The sequence below is a fragment of the Bos taurus genome, chromosome 13 (assembly GCF_002263795.3).
Source record: "Bos taurus isolate L1 Dominette 01449 registration number 42190680 breed Hereford chromosome 13, ARS-UCD2.0, whole genome shotgun sequence".
NCBI lineage: Eukaryota > Metazoa > Chordata > Mammalia > Artiodactyla > Bovidae > Bos > Bos taurus.
The window spans coordinates 38,181,968-38,202,726 of NC_037340.1; the positions used below are offsets into that span (position 1 = coordinate 38,181,968).

The 20,759-nt window shown below is 47.3% G+C and overlaps 1 long non-coding RNA gene and 1 pseudogene across 1 annotated transcript; one reads left to right on the forward strand and one right to left on the reverse strand.

Moving 5' to 3' along the window:
* Positions 1-255: 255 nt before the first annotated feature.
* Positions 256-8,616, reverse strand: LOC104973774 (uncharacterized). Its single transcript, XR_001501636.3, has 3 exons — positions 7,786-8,616; positions 5,456-5,643; positions 256-3,158 (listed from the first exon to the last, which is right to left on the reverse strand). It is a non-coding gene; the product is annotated as an uncharacterized lncRNA (long non-coding RNA).
* Positions 8,617-19,939: 11,323 nt separating this feature from the next.
* LOC107133042 (small ribosomal subunit protein uS12-like) lies at positions 19,940-20,488 on the forward strand (annotated as a pseudogene).
* Positions 20,489-20,759: the final 271 nt, after the last annotated feature.

Genomic DNA, 20,759 nt, shown 5'->3' on the forward strand with positions numbered 1-20,759 from the left:
CTGGGTTGGGAAGATCCCCTGGAGGAGGGCATGACAACCCACTCCAGTATTCTTGCCTGGAGAATCCCATGGACAGAGGAGCCTGTGGCCCACCAGGGATCACAAAGAATCAGACACGACTGAGCGACTAAGCACAACACAGTCTTTCCCACAGATGTTCCCTCTTGATGCTCCTTTCACGGACACTCAGGCCAGCCACGTGAGCCCCTGCCTTGGGTGACCAGGCAGCCAGTAAACATTTCCCGGGGAAAGTCCTTGTGATGGAATTTCCTCCTGTGCTCTCAGCGCTTAGGAGACATCATTGCCAAATGGTGCTTCATCTGTAACTCTGTGTTGCATGATGCCTACAGGGACAGACCCGCATCCAGCTGGCAGCTCTGCTCAATGCCAAGGCCCAAGCTGCCCACAGCACCCCGGCCAGCAGACTTGTGGCTGAGTCCAGGTCCCCTGCCACTGCTCCTGGCACAGCGCATCCACCAGCTCCCTGCTGGACACCCGACCTCAGCCAGAAGTCTCAGACACAGACAGAACCTCCACGTGCTGGCACGGCCGTTCCAAACAGCCTCGTGCAAACCCTCTCCTGGTTCCCTGTCTCTTCTCACCTAACGCGTGTGGGTAACTGCGTTTCACAAACGGAAGACGATAGAGAAGCACCACCCTGAACTGGGCAGGACAACATGCAGGAAGCCCAGAAGACACTGCAGATTTAAAGGGCCCTTTTGAACAACTGATCTTTTGAGACAAATCCCAGGGACCTTGGCACAGCCTCTGAGATGGCAGAGTGGGGAGAGCACGCGGCCACAGTGACAGGTCACTGACTGCTCAGCTGCACCTCCGGTGCCTTCTTGAAATGCCTATTGTTTCCTGACAGCAGCGGTGGCCGTGTACTGGCTGGCTCCCTATGTCACATCCCCTCAGTGGAAGCCTTTGTCTCCTGCCAGCAGCTCCATGGTTCTTGTCTTCACGGTGCATCACCCTCACCCGAAGGCCTGCTCTGTGGACTGCGTCTTGGCAGGACTCCAAGGAAGCTGTCAATCCCTCCTGGCATGTGCAGAAGCACCACTGGCTGAACGGGGAAGCAGAGATCTCCATCCCGGAGCTGGGCTGGAACTAGGCCAACCCGAGCTGGGGAGGATTTCATCACACCCTCCAGCTCCTGATCAACTTCCAGCCACATGGCATCCCGTCCTGCTGCTCCCATGGTAACCAGACTTTCAAATGGACCCCTACCTCTTCCTGGCAATGGGTCCCCCACCACGTTTCATAGGGCTGACCTGTGTGATCAGTTTCGGAAATAGCAGGATGTGACTAGGTCATGATAGACCTCACGGGTTCCACCCGATCTCCTTGGGGTCATGCCTCTGGGGAGAGTCATCTGCCACATGCTGAGGACCCCCAAGAAGCCCTGTGGGGTAAAGATCTGAGGCCTCCTGCCAACGGCCAGCGTGAGCGCTTCATCCATGTGAGTGAGCCGTCTTGGAAGCCAGTCTTCCAACCCCAATCAAGCCTTCAGATGAGTGTAGACCTTGAACCTTGATGAGAACCTTACAGGAGACCCTGAGCCAGGACCACACAGCTAAGCCGCTCCTGAATTCCAGAGCCACAGAAATGGTGAGACAGTGAACGACTCTTGTTGCTTTAGGCCACTATATTTTATTACACATTACATAGTGTTATGTAGCTTCATGTTCTGGGTGGTAAAGTTTGAAGGGGTGAGGGGCACGATGCAGAGCGGTGAAAGGGAGAGGGTGGACAGGGTCAGTGACCCAGCACACTTGTTTCCTGATTCCTTACGGTCCTGCCCCTCGTTGTAAAAAAAAGGAAAGAATTGTTAAAAATGTAAGGGTTATCCCAGACGTTCCAACCAGCAGTCAGTGCCTAGCACCTCCCCCCAAGCCCCTAAGAACTGGACACTGCCCTCCCACAAAGTGTCCCAAATCCTGTTCTTAAAAAAAAAAAAACCCATACAGTACTCTTGATGAATATAGCCCTGAGCTCCTTTCCAAAGAAACTACTTCCTGGCCAGAACTCCTCAACCTGGTCTGTGCTTGGCAGTGGGTTCTTCTGAAAATCTAACTTTCTCTCATCTGTTTCATCTTAGCTTTATTCTAAAGTTCCAAGCTATTGAGGGACTTCTCTGGGGTCCGGTGGTTAAGACTCTGAGCTTCCAATGCTAGGGGCATTGGTTCAATCCCTCATGGGGTAAATAAGATCCCGCATGCTGTGCAGTGCAGCAAAAAAAAAAAAACAACCCATAAAGTGCCAAGCTATTGAACTAACTCCTCTCAGCTTGGGGACCACTTTCACTCTTACCGCCAACGTTGTATCACCTTCCTATCCGGTGCCGTAGTCGCTCACCATCTGTGTCTGCAACGTTGACTGAAACAGTGACCTGGGCAGAGCTAACTGCAGAGCCCTCTGGCTCTTCTTTGCAGACCCCACCACTGCCTGGGGCCAGAGACCCCTTCATGACAAACACGTTGCAGAGAGCTGTGCAACCTGCCATAAATCACCCAGAAATACTCTCATTATCAATGAGTTTGTGTTAGTCTCTCAGTCATGTCTGACCCTTTATGACCCCCTGGACTGTAGCCCACCAAGCTTCTTTGTCCATGGTATTCTCCAGGCAAGAACACTGGAGTGGGTTGCCATTTCCTTCTCCAGGGGATCTTTCTGACTCAGGGATCGAACCCAGGTCTCCCACATTGCAGCCAAATTCTTTACTGTCTGAGCCACCAGGGAAGTGAGTTTGCCAACCCATTATCTGAATGCTGACTGGACACAGCTCATTCATGCTACTCACCAGCCTGTCTGCAAACAAAGTGATCTTAGCTTGTGTGTTAGTTTCTGCAGCCTCTGTAACAAATTGCCACAAAGCTGGTGGCTTAAAACAACAGAAATAGATTCTCTCAAGGTTTCAGGGGTCAGAAATCTGACATCTGTATCACTGGATGCAAACCAAGGTGTGAACAGGGCTCTTCTCCCTCTGATGGCTCTGGGGATGGAACTGGTTCCTCATATCTTCCAGCTCTAGTGCCCACTGGCCTTCCTGGGCTGTGGCTGCATCACTCCAGCACCCAATCCAGCATCTTCAATCTTTCTCTGCTCTGTCATCACTTCACTCTCCTCTCCGTGTGTAGGTCTGCCTCTGCCTGTCTCTTATAAGGACATACATGGCGGCATTTAGGGTTCAGCCAGATAATCCAAGATAATGTCTCAAGATCCTTGTCATAGCAGATGAGGAGATAATTATAGAACATGAAAGCATATAATATTTTATATAAAAATACATATTTCAATAATTTTGAAAAAATAAAAAGATCCTTGTTAGATCTTCCAAGACCCCTTTTCCTTATAACATTAATAGGTCCAGGGATGAGGATCTGATTTCCCAGCGGGGTGGGAGGATCACTGAGCTCACCCCTACCAAGTTTTCCCACCTCACGGTCACATCACTCCTTCCTGATGCTTACAAAGAAGCTACATCACGCTCTGCTGCATATCATTTTCCAAAAGTTAACCTCAAGATTACCACTGTCTCTACTTTTATCACCCCACTGGAGAACTCTACTTCCCCAGACCACATCCCTCTGAACATAAAATTGGGGTCATAATCAATCAAAACAGCATTTCTCAGGTTTGCCATTATTGCTGGCTCTCCAGCCCCCTGGAAGCATCAGGACTCCCTAGAATGCACCTCTTAGGTGGAGGCAGGCTAGAGGTTGAGGTCGTGATATCTCAATTTGAACTCCCTGGGTCTGAACCCTGGCCCCATCACTGTGGCCAGCTGTACTTTCCAAAGATGGACACCAAAATCTCTCCCACCCCAATGCTCTTCCTGAGCCCGTCAAGAGGTGGAGTCCATTTCTCCACCTGCTTTCATCTGGATTAGCCTATACCGTGCTTTCTCCCACAGAACATAGTGGGAAAGACACTGGGCCTCTTCCGCTGGGCTGGCAGTTTCCTGTTCCTGCCTCTTGGAATATTCCTTCTTGGAATGCTCCTCTCTGAAGCCAGCTACTGGGTTGTGAGCAAGTCCACCACATAAAGACCACTTGTTGCTGCCATGGCCAATAGCTTCCAGATGGCCAGCTCTGTCGAGCCTTCAGATGCCTCCAGTCCCATCAACATCTGTCTGCAGCCACAGTGGACCTCAAATGAAGTCCACCCAGCAAGCCCTGACAATGGGCAGAACCACAAATGACAATAAATTGTTGTCTTGGACTGCGAGGAGATCCAACCAGTCCATTCTAAAGGAGATCAGTCCTGGATGTTCTTTGGAAGGAATGATGCTAAAGCTGAAACTCCAGTACTTTGGCTACCTCACGAGAAGAGTTGACTCATTGGAAAAGTCTCTGATGCTGGGAGGGATTGGGGGCAGGAGGAGAAGGGGACAACAGAGGATGAGATGGCTGGATGGCATCACCGACTCGATTGATGTGAGTCTGAGTGAACTCCGGGAGTTGGTGATGGACAGGGAGGCCTGGCGTGCTGCGATTCATGGTGTCGCAAAGAGTCGGACTCGACTGAGCGACCGAACTGAACTGAAGCAGTCGAGTCTTGGGATGGCTTATTATACAGCAATAGATATTCAGATGAGCGACTTACTAACTGCATAGCCTCAGGTGAGGGACAGGCCTTGGTTGAGGGTCTGGCCAGAAGCAGACTCTGCAATAAAGACCTGGTGCCTGTAGTTTACCTGGACTCCAGGAAACACAGGTAGGAGAGTTGGGAGGTGAGAAAGGAAAAGAAGGCAGCCAATAGAAGGAGAGCATTGTGAGGAGGTTACCGTGGTGACCAGTCCCTCTGGGACCCACAATTATCTCCTAAATAAGAAGGTGCAGCCTCTGTGGGACATGCTATGACATTTCCTCAAAAACTTAAAATTGCCATATGACCCAGCAATCCCACTTCTCAGTATGGATCCAAAATAATTGAAAGCAGGATCTCGAAGGGGTATTTGCACACACATGTTCACAGCAGTATTATTCACAACAGCCAAGAGGTGGAAGCGACCCTGGTGTCCATTGGTGGATGAATGGATAAGCAAGATGTGATATATACATATAGTGGAATATTTTCCAGCCTAAAAAATAAGGAAATTCTGTCACATGCTGCAATATAGATACACCTGGAGGACTTTATGCTAAATGAAGAAGCCAGTCACACAAGGACAAATGCTGCATGATTCTACTTAAGCGCGGTATCTAAAGTTGTTAGATTCATAGAAACAGAAAGTAGAATGGTGGTTATCAGGGGCTGGGGGAGGGGGACAAGGAGCTATTCAGTGGGCACACGGTTTCAGTTTTGCAAGATGAAAAGTTTTAGAAATCTGTTGCATAACAAAGTGCCTACCGGTAACACTGCAAAGTCAAAAATGGTTAAGATGGTACATGTGTGCTTTTATCATCATAAAAAAACATTGAGCAAGAAGCAAACAAATTGGGGTATTTACCATCAATTTCCTGGTTGAAGGCGTTAACTCACTCAACCCTCAGAGGGTCAGAGGACACCCCTGTGCAGAACTATAGGAAGTCATCAGCCATATGCGATTCTTGGGGTGACCTCTGGGTGACCAAGGACCTGGGTAGGGAGCTTATGGAGTCTGACACATCACCTACGTTTGAGTTTTGGTTTCCTTGTCTGTAAAACAAAAATGAGAAGGACCCACCTGAAAAAAAATAGAAATACCCACCTGGTCAGACTGTTGTGAAGGCTGTTTTGGGTGACATAAGCTCCCTGCCTGCCCCCACCCCAGGGGCCTCTCCAGCCTCAATTTAAGTGCCCAGAGCTTAATCTCAAGCTGGGACCCGCCCCCATTACAGCCCCTGCCTACACCCCTTTCATTTTTACAAATCAGTGATGTATTTGCCTAGGCCCAAACTTTTGGAATGAGCCTCTGAGTTTTGCAAAGACCGAGGCAGCGGCTCTGGGTCCCAAACCTGCACTCGGCCTCCCTGGACTCGGTGTCCTCCTCCCAGCTCACAGACGCCCCGCTGAGGGGTGTGGGCACACAGGCAGCCGTCTCACCAGCTCCCACCAGCATGACACCAGGTGGAGTCCTTGTGTGACTGGCTTCTTCCACTGAGCATAAAGTCCTCAAGGTGTCTCTATGTTGCAGCATGTGACAAAATTTCCTTATTTTGGGGGGCAGACAAGACTCGGCTCTTCTTTATCTCGGTTCTTGCTCCAAGTAGGGCTTTCAAAGCCCTTTCTGGAAGCTGGGAGAAAAGGAGCCAAAATACTAGCAGCGGTTCCAGCTGGTTTTAGAACTCAGGGAGTAGCTATCTTCTTCTTTATGCTTTCAGGATTTTCCACAATAGGCACATTCTATTTTCTTATTGACAGAAAAGCAAATTTATGTTTTTTTAAGAAGCAATTTCAAAGCCCACGTGGTTGCCTCCAGCATTCTTTGTAGCCTCAGCTCATTCTGGGCGTCAGCTTTTCATTACTCTATCTCCTGCCTCTCTGACTTGACTCCTCTGCCTTTAGACCTCAGCTCCATCCTTCGAAAATCTGAGTTAATCGCAGATGCTTGAACAAACCACACCAGCTTCCCTGTATGCGTCCTTTTTGTTTCTTACTTATCTTTTTAAAATTAATTTTTTTGGAGTATTGCTGCTTTACAATGTTGTGTTAGTTTCTGCACTACAGCAAAGTGAATCAGCCATATGTATACATATATCCCATCTTTTTTCAAATTTCTTCCCATTTAGGACACCGTAAAGAAGCCACCTGCCAATACAGAAGACTCAGGTTCCATCCCTGGGTTGGGAAGTTCCCTAAAGAAGGCAATGGCAACCCACTCCAGTGTTCTTGCCTGGAAAATCCCATGGACAGAGAAGCCTGGTGGGCTACAGTCCATGGGGTCACAAGAGAGTCAAACACGACTGAGCGACTAAACCACAGCAACAAATGAGCAATGAGTAGAGTTCCCTGTGCTCCAGAGTAGGTTCTCATTAGTTATCTACTTTATGCATGGTATCAATAGTGTATATATGTCAGTCTCATTCTCTCAGTTCATCCCATCCCACTACTTAGGTCTTGATTTTCCTTCTCACTGGGAGTGTTCATAACCCAAATTTGCTTTACAATCTCCCAAACCAAAAAATCGCCCTCACATTCTCTCAGTATGATGCACTGAGCAGAAAGCAGCATCCCTTCCGTAAAATTCCGGCCGAGAACGCATGACTTGAGTCTAATCTGAGGAAACATCAGACAGAGCCAAACCAAGGGAGCGTCTGTAACAGGACCGGCTCTTTCTCTTCAAAGACGTCGGTGTTGTGAAAGCCTGAGGAGCGGCTTAGAAGAGAGAGAACGACCAGAGGCAACTTGTGATTCTAAATGTCGTTTTGTTTAAAAGGATAATATCGGGACACTTGGTGAAATCTGAACCTGAACGAGGCCTGAGGTGACGTCACTGGGTTGACTGAAGTTCCTGAGTCAGGTAACCACCCTGTGATTCTAGGAGAGAATATCCTTTGTATTTTTTGGAATTATACCATCAAAGCTTTGGGAGGTAAAGAGTATCCTAGCTGCACCGTTCTCGTATAATTCAGGAACACACACACACACACACACACACACGTAGAACGTGGATGAGGAGTGAAAAACAAGTTCTTTGTTCTATTCTTGGGATTTTTCTGTAAGCCTGAAGTTATGGTAAAATTAAAAGGGAAAAAAAAATCCTGCAAACCTCAGGCAGCACAGGCCCATCAACCGAGGTCTGAGCATTTAGTTCTCTGACCAGAACCTCCCTCCAGTCCACACTCATCCCACACTCACCCATAATGACCCGCCGACCTGTCAGAACTTCCGTTTGGAACCGTCTCAGGGGCCGTCTCCCTAAGGAAGGCTGAGAGGCCTCTCCCTGTCCCTCTGCAAGGCAGGAAGGTCTCTCCGCTACAGATCCTGGATTCTCAACATCACAGCAGCGGTTCTCACCCTCTGCTGCTGCTGCTGCTAAGTCACTTCAGTCATGTCCAACTCTGTACAATCCCATAGACAGCAGCCCACCAGGCTCCCCCGTCCCTGGGATCCTCCAGGCAAGAACACTGGAGTGGGTTGCCATTTCCTTCTCCAATGCATGAAAGTGAAAAGTGAAAGTGAAGTCGCTCAGCCGTGCCAGACTCTTAGCGACCCCATGGACTGCAGCCTACCAGGCTCCTCCGCCCGTGGGATTTTCCAGGCAAGAGTACTGGAGTGGGGTGCCATTGCCTTCTCCGGTTCTCACCCTCAGGAGCCCTGAAAAATCCAGGCTGAGGAAACGCCTTAGATGACAAGACACGCAGGCTCTCGGGGGGGCCCCCAGACCTCCTGAGTCAGAATCTGCATGTTAAACAAGCTTTCTGGATTTCCGGGTAGGGCAGCTTTAAAGGAAATCCCCAGCATCTCACACGTGCGTTAGGGCCCCCAAGTACTCGGGACTCAGGATGGAGCGACTGAGGCGGGGGCGGGGGGGTGTCCCCTCAGGGTGACCCAAAAATCCCTGGTAAAAGATGATTAACATAACCCAGACAGAGGCAGAGACTGCTGGACCAGAACGGGAGGAAGGAAGCAGACAGAGATCCTGCAGGAGTTAACTGTCCAGAGAGCACAGTGGGGATGAAGACAATCCCTGCCCTCCCTGTCGGCCCCGCCCCAAGAGCCCCTTGGTCTGCCCTTTGATTTGACCTCCAGAGAATAAAGCTGACACAGCCCCTTGACTCCTAGGAGACGACCCTGTGGTGACACTGAGGAGGAAGACAAGCTCAGAACTAGATGTCGGTCATCATTGCCTGCAGGGGATGCTCTTACGGTCTGCAGACACTGCCCTCAGGCGGCACTGCACTCCAGAGTCTTGAGGAAGGTATTATTATCCCCAATTTACAGATGAAGAAACTGAGGCTCAGAGAGATGACTTTGCTTGCCCCAAGCCACAGCAGCTGTTAAGTTGCAAGGCCAGGCTGACTTCCAAATCGCTCTGGTTCCACTGTCTTGACAATAAACTAACTGAAGCTGAACCCTCATCTGGACGTGGTGAGCAGGGGCCTTAACTGACTGCTGTGCTCTATCTCCATTTACTCTGCTCTCTCCTTTGCTGAAATGACAGAAACAAATGTTACTCTAAAGCTGTGACCCTCGGGCATGTGTGGCTATTTAAACTTTAATTAAAATTAAATAACATTTACAATTCAGTTTCTCAGTCAGACAAGCCAGGTGTCAAGCACTCAGCAGTTACACGTAGCCAGTGGCTACAGAAATCACACAAGACAGATGGCAGAGCAAACTTCCAAAAGTTCCTTTGAATGGGACTAGTCCAAAAAAAATGTTCATGCCTTTCACTACCCACAGTCACTCTTCGTTCCAAGTTAACTTTTTTATTTTTAAATGAAATGTCAAGCCCACAAAGTTTACTTTTATCTTTTTCTCATTCCTGGTAGGCTGCAGTCCATAGGGTCCTGAAGAGTCGGACAGGACTGAGCAACTTCACTTTCACGCCCTTGGAGAAGGACGTGGCAACCCACTCCAGTGTTCTTGCCTGGAGAATCCCAGGGATGGGGGAGCCTGGTGGGCTGCCGTCTATGGGGTTGCACAGAGTCAGACACAACTGAAGCGACTTAGCAGCAGCAGCAGCATTTGTCGAATAGAAACCGGTATTTTCAGCCAGGAAACATCAGGTGTTATTAACAGAAGGGAGGCACCTGCTGGCAATACATGGTATTACAACCTAGCACAATCAGACACTGGAAACTGGCCAGGGCTGGGGTCTAACAGCCATCACCGGGGGATCCAGGAATCCACAGGTGTGGCAGAAAACCCATGTCAAGAGAAGATCCGGGATGAGGCTCCAGGAGGAGACATGGAGTCCGAGAATCCATCCATCAGCAAACTGAAATCTCCAGCATTATACACCACGTGCCTGACACTAAGGAGATTACATGGTAAATGTTAGTTAGGGGCCTAAATGATTGATTGTTGGATTGATTGCTTGATTCTTAGGATTCTAGAATGGCACCACCGAGCATTTAACCTTCTTATCATTTTTTTTCCCAATTGGACATATCCTTTATGTTATGAAGTCAGTGGAGACACAAGGGATCTCTTTAGCTGACATGAAAGTGTTCAATAACCAAGGGAGGTTCGAACGTCATGAAATCATCAGGAACAAGATGTCAAAATTTCTGAGTCTCTGATGTGGACACAGAATTGGGAGAGTAGGACTGACATAGGTATAGTCCCATGTACAAAATAGGTAGCCAGTGGGAAGCTGCTGCAAAGCACAGGGAGCTCAGCTCATGCTCTGTGATGAGCTAGAGGGGAGGGATGGGGCAGTGGGAGGGAGGTTCAGGAGGGAGGGAATACGTGTACACTGATAGCTGACTCACGCTGCTGCACAGCAGACACCAGCACAACACTGTAAAACAATTATCTTCCAATTAAAAAATCATAAAGTAAAAATATCATTTGCAACCTAAAATAAAAAAATGGCTTTTGAGTCTCTGGTAAAACATGAAAAGACATCCCTGGTTTTTCCTTTGGCCCACAGTGGCAGGAATGAAAGATGGCCTGCCTGATCGGGAGATGAATCAAACCCCAAATCATTCATTCATCCATTCAGTTCACAAATACTGATAGGGCTATATGGGAGCCAGGTGGCCACTTACCTGAGCCCTGCACACAAAGGGACACAAAATCCATCCCCGATCTGGAAGTTACCCCGCGCAGAGCAAGTGCTCAGCCAAGACCTGGACAGGGCAGCCTCTAAGATGTCTCCTGGGGATCTAGGGATCCAGGTGCTGGGACACCTGGGCTACTGGCTGTGCATCTTGACACTGAAGAAACTAGAGTGTAGACAGCGATGCAATTCCAGCGCCCCCAGATACTGGGAGGCTTTTCATGGGATCCGAGCAAGCTGATCAACAGGTCTGAGTCAGGGTTGTATTAGTGATCTGGTGGCCAAAGGCTGCTTACAGGTTGCTGTCCCGAACCAGAGGGGGCCCACAATCTGGCCTAGCTTCAGGGGATGGGAAAGTAGAAAATGGAGAATACCGTTTATTACCAGGTCCACAACAGCCTGCTTTCAAATAGGAAAAAAAAAAAAAACAACGGTCCCCCTATTTCATGAATTTTACCGACTCCCAGTCTTGCTCATAGGCTGTTCTCAGTGTTAGGGAGATAGATCCATTAACTTCTGGTGCCAGGAGCAGACTCATTACCAAGATCCCTTCTCTCACTCCCATCCTCTGCACAAACCCACTTGAGCCCCCTCTCAATTCGTAAGTAAGGCATTGTTTCATGACGCTTTTCCCTTAATCAAAAGTTCTCAGATACCCAGTAGAAAAAGTGGACAAACAACTTAGACATGGCAATTAGCCAAATGGCCTGGAAACATGAAAAGGTGATTCACATTAGTGGTTACAGGGGTTACAGATTAAAGCTCAGAGTCCTGGACTGTGTACTCACCAGGATGGCTACAATCAAAGCTCTGGAAACATTCAGGGGAGTGAGGCTGGGGAGTAACAAGGGCACACACATCGTCAGTGAAAGGGTGGATTGGTCCAAACCCTGCAGAGGCCTGTCAGGTAGTTCTGCTAAAATCAAACATACATGTAACATCCGACTGAGCCGATCCCCTCCTGGGGATGAGCCAAAGGAAAGCAGGGTCCTCAGAAGCACCCATTGCAGCTGAACTGCGAATAGCCAAACCCTAAACTCAACCCAAATGCCCATCAGTGGAAGAATACAGGAATACATGGTGTACAGCACTGAAGGGAGATGAATGAATTGCTCTTACACGCAATACTATGGATAAAGCTCAAAAACAATGTAAAGGAAAAGAAATCAGACACGAAAGAGCACATCCCATCTAACTAAATTTATACGGAGTTTGACAGTTTGTTTGTGACACTGGGGTCACAAGAGGGGGGCAGTGGGTGGTGGGGCTTGGGAAGAGGGCTTGAGGGGCCTCACTGGATGATGGAACGTTCTCTGTGCTGACCCGGCTGGTGGTCACATGGGTGTAGACAGTGGTAAAAATTCATCAAACCATCCACTTAAGAATTTTTTGTTTTGTTTTGTTTTAATATTTGTTTCTTGGGCTGCAGTGGGTCTTAGTTGCAGCATGTGAACTCTTCATTGAGGGACATGGGATTTAGTTCCTTGACCAGGGATTGAACCCAAGCCCCCTGCGTTGGGAGCACAGAGTCTTAGCCACTGGACCACCAAGTCCCTGTCCACTTAAAATGTGTGCATTTTATCATCTGTAAATGATGCCTCAATAAAAAAGTAAATAAAAACAATCAAACGTCTTGGTGACCACCCTTGACAGAGGCATGGCTGGACAGCAAAAGCTCACCTGTACTAGTGTGAAACCATCCCCTGGGAGTTTACTAGGGCAGTCTCAAACACCCAGTCCACAGGCCCTTGGCAACAGTTTCCATCCTTACCGCTCAGCTGGCACCAAAAATGGCGTGTCTCTTTCCAGCCAAGCGGGCTGTGGCACCGTCTGCAGGTCTGCAGGGACTCCTTCCCTGGAATGGTCCTCCGACAGGTCCCAAGCCCCTGGGCCCGAGTGCTCCCGGCCCCGCCCTGGACCCGGGAGCCAGGCCTGCTCAGAACCTCAGGGTCCTGCTGGACTTCAGCAGAAGCTTATGGGGCCACGAGTACACTGGACACGCAGGGCTGCTCTGGAAGGGAAGGTTAGACAAAGGAAGAAACGCTTTAGGAGGGTCCTGTATTTAAAACTCCTTTGTGTCAATCACTTATACTTCAATTTTTTTAATTTTTAAATAAATAAATCAGACACTTCTTTCTGTTAAAATTGCACAGTTTCAGCCGTGTTGCACCCCAGTCCACAGACCAGGGGATGTCAACTTCAGTTGTACATCAGAATCCCATGGAGCTGTGAAACGTAGGGTACCAGGCCCACCCCCCGAGACCAGCTGAATCAGACCGTCCCACACAGTGATGCTCAAGGCGTGCTCCTGAAGCAGGAACGTGTTAGAAATGCAAATGCCCACGGAGACCTCCTGGATTCTGGAACTGCTCCCAGCAATCTCTGTCACAATTGTTCTGAGAAGCCCTCCCAGTGACTGATACATGCTCAAGTGCGAGGCCCCCTCCTGTGGTTAGAAATTTGCATTCCTCACAGGTTCACAGGTGGTACAGACACTGATGTTCTGGGAACCATCACTGTCTGTCTAATGGGCAGACTCAGCCCTGAGGGGTGGGGATTAAAAGCTGCCCAGGTGAGTGACTCTGACCCAGGTGAGGGTTAATAAATGCTTCCATGGACTGTAATTGTTGAACATGGCAGGAGACCCACATAGGTGAGGACATTACAGGAGGAGAAATGAAATTTGTTCTGGGGGCTTCTTCTCATCCAGTGAAACTGTAATTTGGGGTTCTCGGTGTGGTAGGACTTACTTTCTAGGTGCCCACCCCTAGTTTCTTCTGGCAAGATAGGAACTGGAGAGGTTTCTGGAAGAACACTTTGTACAAAAGCCTCAACTGGGGGAAAAGCCTGGTTTTATCCTCAAAGGTTAATCTTTGGTCCATGATGGATGTGGAAGCAAGGGTGGGGAAACTGAAGAATAACAGGGATGGAGAAGAAGAGAGTCGATGTGGGGCTGGGCACGAGCCAGTCACGGGTCAGCAGAGAGAGAGCTAGGGGGAGGGGTGGGGGGAGGGGAGGAGACACATCTTCTTTGCAAGTAGAACTGACTCTTTAAAAAAAAAAAAAAAATTGAGTTCCAAGAAGGGTTTAGTGTAAGATTAGGGGGAAGAATGAGATGGCTGGATGGTATCACTGACTCGATGGACCTGAGTCTGAGTGAACTCCGGGAGGTGGTGTTGGATAGGGAGACCTGGCGTTCTGTGATTCATGGTGTCGCAAAGAGTCGGACACGACTGAGCAACTGATCTGATCTGATCTGAGGGGGAAGAATGGAGTAGGCTGACCTGCAAAGTAGGAAAGAAAAGGATAGAAGTGAGTTCAGAGGGATCTGAAAGGACAGAGGGGGCGAGGAGGCCAGCTGGCCAGGGGGAGGGGTCAGTGGCAGAGGATCGAAGCTTCCTGTTCTCAGACTAATGGCCACGGGTGGAGGGGGAAGAAGGAGAGGATGGGACGAAGGGAGAGAGTAACTTGGAAGCATATATACGACCATGTGTAAAACAGATAACCAATGGGAATCTGCTATTTGAATCAAGGAACTCAAACCGGGGCTCCGTAACAACCTAGAGGGGTGGGAAGGGGTGGGAGGTGGGAGGGAGGTTAAAGAGGGAGGGGATACGTGTATACCTGTGGCTGACTCATGTTGATGTATAGGGGAGGCCAACACAATATTGTGAAGCAATTTTCCTTTGATTAAAAATGAATAAGTTTTGGGGGAGAAAAGCTTCCTGTTCTAAGAAGGCAAACCACAGGCTGGCAGGAAACAGTCACCACACATAGACTTTAGGAAAAAACTTGCATTTAGAATATAGAGAATAGTTGCACAGCTCACTGGTAAGAAGGCAGACAACTCAATGAAAAAAAAAAAATAGGCAAAAGACATGAGTAGACACTTTACAAAGGATACAGATGGCTGACAAGCCCATGAAAAGATGCTCGGCATGACTAGTCATCCGGGAAATGCAAAATAAAACCACAGCCAAATACCATGTAATACCCACAAGTATGGCTAAAATTAAGAACTTGCAATACCAAGTGTTGGCAGAAGGGAGAGCATCTGGAATTCTCATATTCTGCTGGCAGAAACTGAAAATTGAACAACCACTTGGGGAAATTCTGGAGTTCCTTTTAACATTAAACATATACCTACCCTGTGACCCAGCAAATCCACTCAGATCTTTCCCAGAGTGCAATTAAAACAAGTATCCACAAAAAGACTTGTGGCTATATTTATATATACCACTCCCAAAAAGTCTTTGCAAGTGCCAAGGAGGAAAAACTTTGCTCTACCTTCTTAGCTTTGTGATTGGGGCCTGTAAATTAAGCTGAAAAAGACACAGTAGTAAGAGAAAAAGCAGAGCTTATTTATTCATCCATGCAAGAGCCCTCAATAACAAGAGTAGTCCTTAGAATCTGGGCCTTATCTACTTACACATCTCACTTAGTAGGGGAAATGGAAGAGGAGGAAAAAGACTTCTATAGGAAGAACAAGCAGGTTTCTTTAGGAAAGACAAATGGGTTTTAGGAAAACAAACTGGCCATTAGAACATTTGTGATGGTGTTTGTTCGTGTAGGTCCTTCCATTTTCTTCATACACTGTGAAACTCTCCCAAGAGGGGACTTTTTGAAGGTTTATTCTTGGTCTCTCTCCTGCCCCAAAGAGGAAACTTATGATGATCCTCATTTCTCAGAAATTTCTTCTTTTAGTCAGATAAAGGAAGCTCCAAGAAGACTTCTTTCTGCATCTGTTGAATCTCAAATATCTTCAGTATAAAATAATCTTATATCAACTCTGGGGCTCTGAGCAGGTCTCACACAGGGATGCACAGAAAAGCGATAATAGTGGTTATGTGTTCGTAGGGCAGGAGATGGAGGCAGGTAGAAACTGAGAGGTTGGGGACAGGAATAAGAGGAAAATATCTGGGGCACATTTTTAATTTCTTTTAAATTCTAGAAAGATATGAATGTGTTGCCCATTCAGAAAAATTTAAGGTCTAAGCATGTTTCTGATCCTTTTAAAGATAAGTTTCAACCCCCTATTTAAAAAAAGATGGATTTTTGCCTCATTAGCAAGCCCTAATAGGATCCAGCCCTGCTGCTGCTGCTGCTAAGTCGCTTCAGTCGTATCCGACTCTGTGAGACCCCATAGACGGCAGCCCACCAGGCTCTCCGTCCCTGGGATTCTCCAGGGAAGAACACTGGAGTGGGTTGCCATTTCCTTCTCCAGTGCATGAAAGTGAAAAGTGAAAGTGAAGTCGCTCAATCGTGTCTGACTCCTAGCAATCCCATGGACTGCAGCCTACCAGGCCCCTCCATCCATGGGATTTTCAGGCAAGAGTACTGGAGTGGGTTGCCACTGCCTTCTCCGATCCAGCCCTGAGGGAGGTGCAAAGATTTTATCATTATTTGCTGCAACTTCTACTGGGAAAGGTTATAAGAATCAGGTTACCCTTTCCACTTTGCCAGGAAGGATACTTTCAGCAATGTCTTAGCTATAAGTCCCAGGACTCTCCCTCATTGTCCCTCCTGGTCTCCAGGAACACAAGGCCAGCTGGAGAGGACTGGGTGGGCTGGTAGTGGGTCTCCAAGAGCCAGCCGACAATGGAAACCATCCCCCTTCAAGCAGATGTCAGCTTATTCCTTGCGTTTTGCACATGGGTAAACGGACAGGTGAAACTCTGACAAACATCTGCATCTTGTCCTGACATTCTGACTCACTGCCCTTAAAAGAATCAAGGTACTGTCCAGCTCAGAGAGGGAACTGTTCTTGATCTGAAGAAGACCCCAAAATAAGAATGCAAGGTCAATTCAAGGTTTTTCAGATACAGTTGATGACAGGGTCTTACATGCCCTGAAATTTTAAAATACAAACCAGATAGGAAAAGAAAGGATCAAGGTTCTGATTCTGGGGACACATCTCATTTCCAAAACATACCAAGCACACTCCCATCCAGAGGGCATTGAACCCCCTCGTCTCACAATCTTGTCACGTTGCCCCTGCATCTCATCCTGAGCTTGTCCGTTTAAATGCACCTCCCTCAAAATACATCTCAGATCATCCTAATATATAAGTCCACCCAAGCAGTCTCTAAAACACATCCCTTTCATCATTTTAGTCTCTTCAGAGTCCATGCGCATGCATGCATGTTAAGTTGCTTCAGTTATCTCTGACTCTTTGCAACCCCATGGACTGTAGCCTGGCTCTGTCTATGGGATTCTCCAAGCAAATACTGGAGTGCGTTGCCATGCTCTCCTCCAGGGGATCCTCCCCACCCAGGATTGAATCCAGTTCTCTTATGTCTCCTGCATTGGCAGGCAGGCAGGTTCTTTACCACTAGCGCCAGCTTCAGAGTCCTTACCACCCTCAAATTCTTTCTTATTTGCTCATCACCTGTCTCCCAATAAGAATGTCTCCAACAGTGTAGCCATAACTGGCTCCTTCTTGCCCTTCCCCAGTGTTTCCAGCAAGTGCCTAGCACATAGTAATTGCTCAGTGTGCTCAATGGATGAATAAATGAGTAAAAGTTCAACCTGAGATGTCTGCAAAATATCCAAGGAGCAATGTCAAATGAGAACTGTCTAAGGTCTACTGTACAGCACAGAGAACTATATTCATATCCTATGATAAACCATAATGGAAAAGAATATGAAAAAAAGGTGTATATAACTGAAGCACTTTGCTGTACTGCAGAAATTAACACAACATTGTATATCAACTGTACTTCAACTAAAATTAATTAATTTCTATAAGTATAGTTATGTTGAAATAAACTTTTCAAAAGCAAAAAAAAATTAATTTTAAAACACCAAGAGAATGAGCAAAAAAAAAAGAGCTGTTAAGTGTGGGCATCTTTAGAACAAATTCATTCTTCAAATCTATAGGGATCAGTGAACCACCTGAAGAAAGACTTAATGAAAGAAAGAGTCTGAGCTCCTAGGAACCCAGGCTTTCGAGGGTGAGTAGAGAAAGGGGAGAAAGTGAAGAAGAGCAAGAGGAGTCTGGCGAGGCAGAAGGAAAACCAGGAGAAGCCAGTGTTATGGAGGCTGAGAGACAAGAGGGTTTGGAGAGGAAGGAGTGGACACCCATGTGGAATGTGACTGCAGGGTGGGCAGCACGGAGGCGGTAAGGATCTGGGCGAGGCAGGTCGGTGTGGCGATGGGCAGAAACCAGGCGGGAATAGACAGACGCATGAATGGCCCGGGGGAGGAGTGGAAGCCCAAGTGTCAGAGACTCTATGCGGAAGGTTGGCTGCTTCAATCGGTGGAAAAACTGGGTGTAGCTGTAGGCAGACATGGATCCAGGGAAGATCCTCTTCTGCTTAATATTTCATTGTGAAAACTGTCAAACCTGCAAAAAGTTGAAAGAAGAGTATAACACACATCTCTTCACCCTTCACCTAAATTCATCATTTGTTAACATTCTGCCTCATTTACTACCCCTCCCCTTGACACACACACACACAGTCATTTTGGGGTGCGGATACTCCTAAATACTGTAGTGTGCTTTTCCTAGGAACAAGACCATTCTCTTCCGTGAGCTCAATGCCACATCCCACTCAGAGAAACGGACCATTGAATCAATAATGTCATCCCACGCACAGACCATGTGGACATGCTCCCAGCAACAGACACATTCTTTACACTTGCTTTCTTTTTTCCCATCCTGTAGCCAATCGGGGTTCACGCATTCCCTTTGGTTGTCACATATCTGTTCTCTCCTTTAATCAGAAACAGTCCTTGTTTTTTTTTGTTTGTCTTTCACAGCACTGACATGCTTGAAGTGTCCGGGTCGGTTGTCACGTAGCTCGTCCCAAATACTGGGGACTTTGTCTGATTGTTTCCTCATGACTGGACTCAGGTTAAACATTTTTTGGCAGGATTACCACATAGATGATGTGAGCTTCTCAAGGGAGATTTTAAGATGGAAAAAAAAAAAAAAAACACTCCTTGAATAATGTAAATGATTCAGTAGATCAGGGACGATGCTGGGGAGGGGCATAATTGGAACAATGAAGGAGGTCATGATGTCTTTAAATTTGCTGGGCTGGGGTGGGGGGATGGTTGTGTCATGGGGTCCCAGAATGCAGATTGAATGAATGGATAGGCACAAGCATTTGAGAAATTTAAAAAAACTATAATTAAAAAAAAAAAAAAACTCTCAGAAAAATAGAAATAGAGAGGAACTGACTCAACCCTAACCCTGGCTGCTGAGCCAGCTAACAACTTCTGCACCCTCTTCAACTCTGAGGGTTTCCCTCCCTTTACTGTTTCACGTGAGCTGGGATTCAGGAAGGAGCCAAGACTAATACCTGTGCTCAGTCTACCCTCAATTCAGAAGGCAGGCACTAGAATTTTACTCTCTGTTTGAACCTAAAACCCAAATTCTCTCCTTGACCGCTGGCCCCCTCACACAAGGCTTGTTTACAACCAGCCAGCCAGTCTTCTCCTCCCAGCCTCTCAGGTTGCAACTGTGCCTTCTTTCTCACCAGTCTGCACCTGATTCTTACTGTTCATTTAATCACATCTCACTGCAGGGCAGAGTGGGTGGTTTATCCCTCTGTTAGGAGGTAGGGCAGAGTCTGGAAAATTCTCTTTTAAGTGTAACCTGCCTGCCTTAGATCAACGTTGCCTCAGTTCAGTTTATCTCAGTCGCTCAGTCGTGTTTGACTCTTTGTGACCCCATGGACTGCAGCACGCCAGGCCTCCCTGTCCATCACCAACTCCTGGAGTTTACTCAAACTCATGTCCATTGAGTCGGTGAGGCCATCCAATCATCTCATCCTCTGCTGTCCCCTTCTAAATCTTTCCCAGCATCTTTTCAAATGAGTTAGTTCTTCACATCAGGTGACCAAAGTATTGGAGTTTCAGCTTCAGCATCAGTCCTTCCAATGAATATTCAGGACTGATTTCCTTTAGGATTGACTGGTTGGATCTCCTTGCAGTCCAAGGGACTCTCAAGAGTCCTCTCCAACACCACAGTTCAGATGTCATATTTTTTACATTATGCAAGTAATATTTGGTTGTGTTCTTTTCATAAACATTAAGCCCTTATGAAAGATTCCCCCTTTACTCACCATTCCCAATTCAGGCAGATCTTGGAGATACTGCAGGCTTGGTCCCAGACCACAGCAATAAAGCAGGTCACACAAATTCTTTTGGTTTCCCAGGGCACATAAAGATGTTCACACTGTCTTAAGTGTGTGATAGCATTATGTCCAAAAGACAATGTATATACCTTAATTATAAAGTACTTCCCTTTTCACTCAGGCCTGTGATACCAGCAGGATGGGCAAGTGTCGCAGTCTTTACAATGCCAGGAAGCTCCATAGCCACTGAGCAGTCTAGAAGTGGCATGATAAAACAGTACAAGAAAGCCCATGTGGGCGCACAGCACTGAAGGCCAACGCTTTTGGAGGCACTTCTCATGCCAAGGGAATTGTGCTTGAAAAAGCAGGGGTTGAAACCAAACAGCCAGATTCTGCCATCAGGCAGTGTGCCAGGGTTCAGCTAATCAAGAATGGTAAAAAAGAAAAAAAAAATCACAGCTTTTGTACTCAATGATGGTTGCTTAAATTTTATTGAGGAAAATGATGAAGTTCTGGTTGCTGGCTTTGGTCACAAAGGCCATGCTATTGGCGACATTCCTGGAGCCCACTTTAAGGTTATCAAAGTAGCCATGTATCTGTTTTGACCTTATACAAAGGTAAGAAGGAAAGACCAAGCTCATACATTCTGATGATGAAAGCACAATAGTAATACACTTTCATGTGCCAAAAAGAGTACTTTCCTTCCCACAAGCCACGTGGCACAGCCTCCCCAAGAAAGTTCTTTCTTGATAAAAAATGATAACCATCATCTGAGCCTTCAAGGAGTCATAATCTTTTGCAGTACTAACACTGTAGATCGCCACTCACAGATCACCATCACAAACACGATAATAATGAAAAATTCTGAAATATTGCAAGAATTACCCAAATGTGACCCAGAGACACGAGGTGAGCAAATGCTGCTTAGAAAGTGGCACCAATAGACACGTTCAACATGGGGCTGGCACAAACGCTGAATGTGTAAAAAAAAAAAAAAAAAAAACAACAAGCAATGCCTG